The sequence below is a fragment of the Gavialis gangeticus genome, unplaced genomic scaffold (assembly GCF_001723915.1).
Source record: "Gavialis gangeticus isolate Ggan-Ray unplaced genomic scaffold, GavGan_comp1, whole genome shotgun sequence".
NCBI lineage: Eukaryota > Metazoa > Chordata > Crocodylia > Gavialidae > Gavialis > Gavialis gangeticus.
The window spans coordinates 55,867,441-55,876,274 of NW_017729032.1; positions in this window are offsets into that span (position 1 = coordinate 55,867,441).

Consider the following 8,834-nt stretch of genomic DNA (forward strand, 5'->3'; position numbering starts at 1 on the left):
AGCTTCGAGGCCAATAAAAGTCCTTTTTCAGGTATGGGGGGGGAGGGGGGAGCCTGTCAAAGTTGAGCCCAAGCCCCTAGGCTGCATGGGGGGGAGGGATGGGGGGACAGAGTGGGTGTGCTACCTTGGAAGTGAAAGGCTTTGCTTCTGTTGTACAGCCCCAGGACATGCTGTACCTCCACCACAGCCACTGCCTCTCTGAGCTGGAGCTCAGACAGCATGTTGATCTCCAATGTGGGGCCCATGCCAAAGCCTGCAACTGCCCCACACAGCACCTGTCACTCCCTTCCTGCTGCAGCCACAAAGAGCCCCAGCAACCCCAATCCCCTTCTGGCCCTGGTCATGCCCATGCCCATGCCCAGCACCTGTCAGCACCTGGTGCTCCACCACACCACCCCAGGCACTCTAGACCAATGCACTCCTCCCTCCATGCCTCCCCACAACCACCTCTCCATGTGTATTTGTCAGCAGGCACAGAAGGAGGCAGAGGGCACCAAGGCAGCGGGTGGGCTCCATGGCACAGGTGGCTCAGTCCATAGCCTCTGGCCCCTAGTTGCCAAGAGGGAGAGCTCTGAGCTGCATGCACCATCCCACTCCTGCTCTAGCCACATGTGTGCGCACATGCACAATCATGTGCACATGACACCCTCTGTCTCCGATTACCCTCCACCGCTCCCCCCAGCCCAGCCCCAAACAGGTCCTTGCAGGCTGGAGCTCTGCCAGCCTGCAAGGGGAAACCTGTGGTTTCCCATTTCAAAGGGGAAAAATCCAGGTTTTTCTCCTTTAAAGGGGAAAATCTTTGTTTTTCTGCAGGAAACAGAAACCCTGGATCCCTGGTAATGACTGGTGAAACTGTTACAGGTGACCTTCAAAAGAAAAAAAAAGACATACTGTTGATGTAATGGGGTCCATCTGGTACATAAATAAGTATAAATTCTGCTCTTAAAATTCTTTTAAAGTCTCACACTTTTTTATTTGATTCCTTGATGTCCCAAGAAATACCATTCTTATATTGACAAAATACACACCTGGGAATATTACATTAAAACACTGCCCTGAATGATTTTTAACTAAGTAAAAAGGCTCTTATTTGATTTAAAGTCACCTTTTAAAAGGCCCCATTACACTGCAGCTTGGGTCAGATGGGCAACCCTTGGAGATCCAGGAGTAAAAAAAAACTATGCAGAAAAAAAGCAGGGTGGCGCATGCAGGGACAATGCACACCACCAAAAACCAGAGGCTGGCTGGCCAGCCGGAGCCACACTCTGGGTGCCAGCCAGGCTCCCAGCTGCAGGAGCAACATGGCTGTAGCTCCCCCGCTCCCCACAATCCCAGGTAAGGCTGCTGGGGCCAAAAACTGTGCTGGCCCCAGCCTCTGCTACCCCACCCAGAGTAACCTCCTGCACAACAGAAGGTGTGTGGCACAAGTGTTCCCCGAGGACAACTAGCAGTGGCACAAGGTGTCTTGTTGCTCATTGTCACCAGGGAACCAAATGTCTGCACTTGTCTTCCAAGGCTGTTGTTTGCAAATCAGCCTTAGAAGAGAGCAGCTACAGCATTTACCAAAAGAGTGACAGCTGTGGTTTACTGTGAAATATTTCCTGCTGGGACAGATCATAAGCACTGAAAAAATGCAGGTGGCCTCTTCAAAAAGGGCTTTTTTGCCAGTTCTGATATGCTGTTGCCTCAGTAGACACACAATTATTCTCATTCCTCTTTGTTCACTCAACATGCTGATAATTTATCTCAAATCTGAGGTGTGAAAGAAATTCCATAGTGAGTGAGGTGCTCTAAAAATTTGAAAGGACCTTATATGTAAACCATTTTCATGCTCTGCATTGTTTGTTATTCATTCAATTTTCAAGCTTCTGAAAGGACCTGTCCACCTTGATTTTGTCCATTTGGCGAAGAGAGAATTTCCTTTATTTGTAGCAGCACAGAAATGATCCTGACGTTTCCTCTTCAGGTCTGTTTTTGTGGCTAATTCTGACTTCAGTGGGATGTTTGTGCATTAAGTGACCGCGTAATTGAACTAGTCACACACTGGCCTCACTGATGATGCCAACACTGATTTAGGAGTAGGATCTCTATTTTAAGTGATTTGGAGATGGCATAGGCAGTCAGATGGACAGCAAAGCTCACTGAAGCTCTCTTTCACTGAAGCTCCAAACAGGTACCTCATGTATAGTAATGCAAGGCTGTCCATATTGCCCTTTCAGTCAGAATTGCTTACTTACCAACTGCAGATTGTCTGCTGCATCACAAGCTTTACATGGCACGGTTGAATTGGGAGGGTGACACCACTGGAGAGCTGGTTACAGCTACTGACTTTTGTGGGCCAGTTTGCCCCAGCTCTGGTTCCAGTAAACACATATTTTTCACTCATTGCACCTGCCACTGTAATACAAGCTTGCATAACATGACTGCAGTGCAGAGACATCTGTGTTTTGTTGCTTGAAAATGATGAACAGAGCTTCTGCATTCACTGATCTGTAAAATGGGCTGATTTTTTAAAGTCTTCTAGTGTTGGAATACAGTGCCTTCCTCAGTAATGAATTACAAAATACAAAAAGTATAAAAAGACCCTTAGAGGACAGGAGATTGGAACTCATGTTACTTGACTCTCAGTTCAACACACTTCCCCCAAGCCAAAAGGTTATTTGTTGGGGGGAGGGGGGGGGGGGGGAACACTCCCTCTCTCATGCCAGTCCTCACTCACTCTGACCAGGAAATCTTGGGAAGTACATGACAGGTGAGGCATGGTGACATTCAGAGATACTCTACACCATCTCACCTCCTATAAGACAGAGCCAAAATCACATGCAGCAGTTGTAACCATTGAACACTTGGCCCAGCTGGAGGAATTTCCCATAGTCATAGAGTCTAAGGCCAGAAGGGAGCATTATACCTGACCCCCTGTGTTTCACAGGCATTATATTTCACCCAGTTACTCTTATATTGGGTAACTTGGGTCAGTATTTGGCCACAGCTTCTGTTCCAAGAAAAGCCATGGTCTCAATTTTGAAGATATCAAGGGATGAAAAACCAACCACTTCCTCTCATAGTCTGTTCTAATGGCTAATCACACTCACTAAAAATGCACCTAATTTATCATTTGAATGTATCTGGCTTCAGCTTCCAGCTACTGATTCTCATTGCACCTTTCCTTAATAGACTAATGGGCTCTTCAGTACTCATGGGTTTTTTTTAACTTCTAAAAAATACTGCACTGAAAGTATTTTTCCTTCTACAGTCATCAGGCCAGTTTTCAATCTTTCATTTGATAAAATAAAACAGGTGTAGCCTAGATGCATGAGGGTAAGTGCATCCCTCCTCCAATGGAAGGGAAGTGTTGGCTAGGCATGAGTGCTGCGAGAGGGATCTCCAAATGCAGGCCAGTTCCCTCCATTCCATATAGAGTCAAGCCAGAACAAGGGATGCTTAACTATATACAGATTTATTGATATATACAGAATTAAAAGAAATTGTTATTAATAAACATATGTACACAAATATGCTATTATCGTATAATGCTATATCCAGTAAATGAAGGCAAGAAGATTACACCACCTCCAGAGGCATCGAACAATACATAAGTAAACAGGTGATCTAAAACAGGCAAACAACAGGTAAGTACAGGCAAGTAGCAGGAAACGGTCCTAGTAGAGCCCCAGTAAGAATCATATACTCTACACTCTATTAAACAAATATACAAATAAAAATACACAAAATACAAGGCGCGCTCTCACAAAATATAAGGCGCATCATCAAGTTAAACCTGATTCTTTAACTTCCACAAGGCCCCAGCTGATCCTGGGGCATTGACTGTACTCCAGCACCCTCCAGTGGAAGCGAAAAATCCCCAGTGCCCTTCAGGCCTACTGCAACCTCAAAAGGATGCCTCCAAAAGAAACCCCAGACCCGGGGACCCCTTTTCCTGCTTAGGCTTCCTCTCCAATAGGCAGCCTAACAAACCCAAGGTGAGTCCCTTCTCCCCTGTGGGAAACCCCTTTCCCAGGTAATTCACAACTCCAGGGTTCTGACAGAGTGGTCCCTGGCCCCTCCGGCATGTAGCTCCTTGCTTGCAGGAGCCTCCTGGGCCTCTACCCACTTCTGGGATGCCCACCTGCTTGGAGCCCTGAGCACCATCATGAGGCTTTGCCTTCTGCTCAGGGTTGGGAGCCTCAGCCACCTAGTGTGGTCCCAGAGCCTGATCCAGCTCAGGGACCCACCATGCAGTGCCTTCTGCACCAAGTACTGGGAGCTGCCTTGAGTGGCTCCCAGGGTCCCTACCCCATGCACTGGCCAGTGCACCGTGCTCCTGGCCACATGCCAGGGGCTGTAGACCCAAGTTGCCTTGAGCAGCTCCCAGGGTCTCTGCTCCATGCACTGAGCTGTGCACCAACATCATGTTCCCTGCAGTGGGGCTGAGGACATGGCCACCTGCCACTCCTGTCCAGTGAAGAAGGGTCTTTGGGCTCTTCAGGGCACTGGCTCTACCCCACTGGCCAGCTTGTGCCAGGTCCTCTTCGCCCGTCCTATGTTCTTCATCCCTCGCAGCAGCCACTGCGTGCCAGGCACGCTGTCCTTTTATGCCTTCTGGAGGCTCTGCCCCCAGATTATAAATGGACCAATCAGGGTGAGGTGGAGCTGGTTTGCAACCAGATCTGGACTCATCACCTCACCCTGGGTAGGCGCAGGGCAAACCCCTCCCCACGAATTCCCTGATTGGTAGAAATAACTCACCAATCAGACTTGAGGTTCTCCAAGCTTGGCGTGCCAGGGAAGAATCAGGGAGCCCGCCACACAGGGTAAATTCTTTAAGCCTCCTTACCTTCTGTTTGTACTCTGTACCAATTGCATTAGCCCTTTAGCCGCAGCATCACACAGAAAGCATATGCCGAGCTGCTTGTCCACCATGCCCCTATATCTTTTACAGTAGTACTGTTTTCCAAGTGCAGCCCCTTCATACTGAAGGTATGGCCTGCATTCCTTGGTGTCTGTCTGCATCTGGATAGATTAATAAATACAAAATATGCAAGTGGGCCTATCTTACCAACAATCCAGACTTCTCTATATGCTTGCCTGTTCTCATCATTACTTAGCGTGCCACTAGCACGGTCACCCACAGGTATATTTAATTTCCCATCATTGATGAAAGTGTTAAACATCCTTCTCAATACCAGTGCCTGTAGCATCTGCCTAGAAACATACTCACTGATAACTACCTTTTGAGTCCGGCTATGTAGCCGGTTCTTAATCCATTTAACTTGTACTTTATTAATATTATATTTTGCTATTTTAATTTGCATGTCATACAGTGGTCAAATGCCTTAAGAAAATGGTACAGTGCATCAGTTATGTGAACTGGTTGGTGTAGCAGGCCTCAGGGGTCCATCACAGCAGCCCCTCTAGCTTGGGACTAGCTTTAATTGCGGATAGTGGGGAGTGCCATCCAGGCACCCCCATCTGTGGTTTCCTTCCCTGTAGCCATAATCTGGTCCTCCAGAACAACAACTCCACCACAAAACAGTGACTGATCCTAACTTAAACATAAACCCCTCTGAGGCTCAAGACCTGCTTCTCAGACTGGCCAGCTTCTGTCTTTTCAGCTCCCAGTATCTCTCTCTAACTGACTTGACTCTTTGCTTCAGCCAGCTTTCTCCTCGAAGCACCATATCCATTCAGAGCCAGGCTTCCCCTTGTATGGTCAGGGACTGGATTTTTATGCCCAGGCCCAGCCTTCTTCCTGTCCCATGACTGGCTCTTCTGCACCCAGGAACCAGGTGCAGCTACTTACATCATTAACCACGTGACTTTTTTAGTCTTTGGCTCAGTCCACCTGCACAGCTACTACTTGCTGCTATTTCTAGCCCTGTGTTTCCTGCCCTCCTCACTTTCCTAGTACAGTAAAACCTTTGTTATCTGGCACCCACGGGGAATGGAGGGTGCTGGATAATAAAATATGCCGGTTAACTGAGCGACCCAAACAGGCGTCTTTGCTTGTTCGGGCTGCCATTGTCCCGCCGCATCTGGGGTGTCACCACCCCTCCCACCGCATCGATGACCTTCCCGCCACATCGCCACCCCTCCCACAGGCACCGTGGGCCCCAAGGGACAGGGAGGGGGGACCCATGCTGGCCGCTATACCCTGAGCAGTGGGGGTTTGGCAGTGCAGGCTGCTTTCCACCTGGCTGTGGGGGCTCTGTGAAACCAGAAGTGCCACAGTGAGCACTTCCAGTTTCACTTTTCCCTTACAAGCCCTTACAAGCCAGCCTGCTGGTTAACAGAGTTAGCCAACTTGTAAGGTGCTGGATAATTCAGCTTTTACTGTAATAGGTTTCCTTGTTACAGTTGAGACCCAAACACATTTGCAAAATCAGATTGTTCTGTTAATGAAACACATGTTAAATAAGCACACCCTGGCACTATACTCTAAAGGAAAGTTGATAACAAATTTGTCTGTTTTCAATTTGTTGATTATTTCATTTTTTTCTTGATCATTAAAACAGTTGTCAAGAGAAACTAGAAAAGGTGAAGGGGAATGCCATTTTCAGGCCAAAGGGACTGTTTAGGGGACAGTTTGCCACTGATTCATCCCTGAAAACCCAACACAGTACTGAGACAGAGAGAGCTGAGGACTTTGGGGTTGTAGCAGCAACCCAGGTAAAGAACTGGAGTGAAAAGAAGAAGTGTAAAGAACTCTACCTAGGACGGGTGCTATAGTCAATTCACCTGGGATAGATGGACAAACAGCTGGAATAGCATGTTTTCGTCTACACAACTCTTGGGTGAAGTTTGGGAGTACTGCTGAGAAGCATGTCCTACTGTTACCCAGATTACAGGTAACCTTGTGGGTAGGCTTATGATAAAAAAGACAAATAGGTCTACAGCCTGAACTTTTATTTGCTTGCACTTTAAAACACAAAAACCAAACAGTTATCGCCAAGTCTGTATGGCTACCTGTGATAGCACAACATAGATTTTCACTTCTACCAGCTGGGGAGACTCAAGTGGTAAGAGAATGGTGGTACGCAGATTGGCATCAGGTCTTGAATTTGCTGAATTCTCCAAATTTTCCTGCAGCCAATGCCCAATATTTATAGATGGCTGGTTCTAATATACATGATCTTTGATTGGTTTTATTTAAATTTCTTTGTTTCACTGAAACTTTAGGAACTGGACTGAACCAGATTGCCTGTGGACCTGGAAGGTGTCAATTAGTTGGGATTTATATCGTTGAGAAAATAAAAGGGAGGGTTTCTTCTTTACCTCAGTTTATGGTCCTTTTTTGAAAAGACTGGTTGGTTTTTACAAATTATCTAAGTATCTTAACAAAAATGTATCTATTATAGAAAAATAACATCTAATACATGTGGTTACATTGTTCACAACTACTAATATTTTATGATAAAGCTATGAGGGAGTGTATTTGGAGTGTATTATTTACTGTATGGTCTTCCCTTATAATGTCTCCTTTCAGGCGTTGTGCTTTGTTTAATTGTATCTTATTACTGGTTTAGTTAGACATGTGGATGGCTTCCTTTATTTTGCTGACAAAGCTAGTTGTCACATCTACAGTTACTCAGAACCATGCTTTGGGGCCATCTGTTTAACCACACTTCTACAACTTGTGCTAGGCCCTTTGAAAATGGCCAAGGATGGCAACCCTGCCTACTCACTCCCACTCAGCATGAACCAAATCTTGGAAGTGGGGTCATGTTGCTGTTCTAAAACAGTCCTGAGCATGCACCAACAAGCATGCCTGGGAATGCTTCAGAGCAGTGCTGTAGCATGCTCTTTGTGCCCTTCTAAGATAGCTACATTACCTCATTTCTGGAATTTGCCATGCACAGAGCAGGAGTCAGCATGGGCAGCACTCGACAGAGACAAGGTAGACATGAACTTCACAGACCAGAAATAGCCCAGCTCAAAGTCTGGACTCTATCAATCTGGGAAAGGAAACTGTGAGGGGGGAGAAGTGGAAGGGAGAAACTATTACAAAGAGATTGCATTGCTTCATTAACTACTCAACACTGTGGGAGGAGGATTAAAGTTATGGTAGTTTTTAGAGAGGTGAAATCTGTAGCCTAACCTACAACAGGTGGGTGTCCCTTATTTGTTTCAAGAAGATAGGCGCTGGCCCTGGTTTATTTCATTGTTGTGCCACACTCAGTGTAAATTTCATATAACTTCTGCATGCTAATCAAGCCAGATTCATTTTATTACCAGGCAGGAATAAATTTAATGGTGACTATAAATCTTATCAGAAGCTCTCCGAAGTGGCAGGGAATTAATGTTTTATTTGGTCTTCCTTCTGTGAAACAGCAGCAGCTGTGGTCTTCCTGTGATGTATAGGCTTATCTATCATTTCTTAGTGAGCAAATGTGAGAGGGCCATCCTATGATAAAATCATTTATTTGCTTCACTATCAGAGGCTGAAAAGGTGACAATAATAATCATAGTGGAGCACTTTTCTCATAATAACTCATTACATCATGATAGCTAGAAGCCTGCTAAGGGTCACCCCACATTTAGTTTCAAACTCTTAGATTTTAATTCAACAGATTCATTTTTTTATTTCTTCTATATTTAAAACATGTGTAGCTAAAACATTTTCTTCAATAACTGATTTTAGGAATGTAGAAATGTTTCATATCTAGTCGGATCAGTGGTCTTTACTCATCAGGTCTCAAGCCTCAGACACTAACAAATACTAAACGCTTCAGCAAAAAGCAACACGAAGGGGAAATATTTTTTTGATGCAAAATAGCAAGGGTTAGACATAGCATTAACTTTATCATGATTTGTATAACTGTAGTCACAGTTCTTAT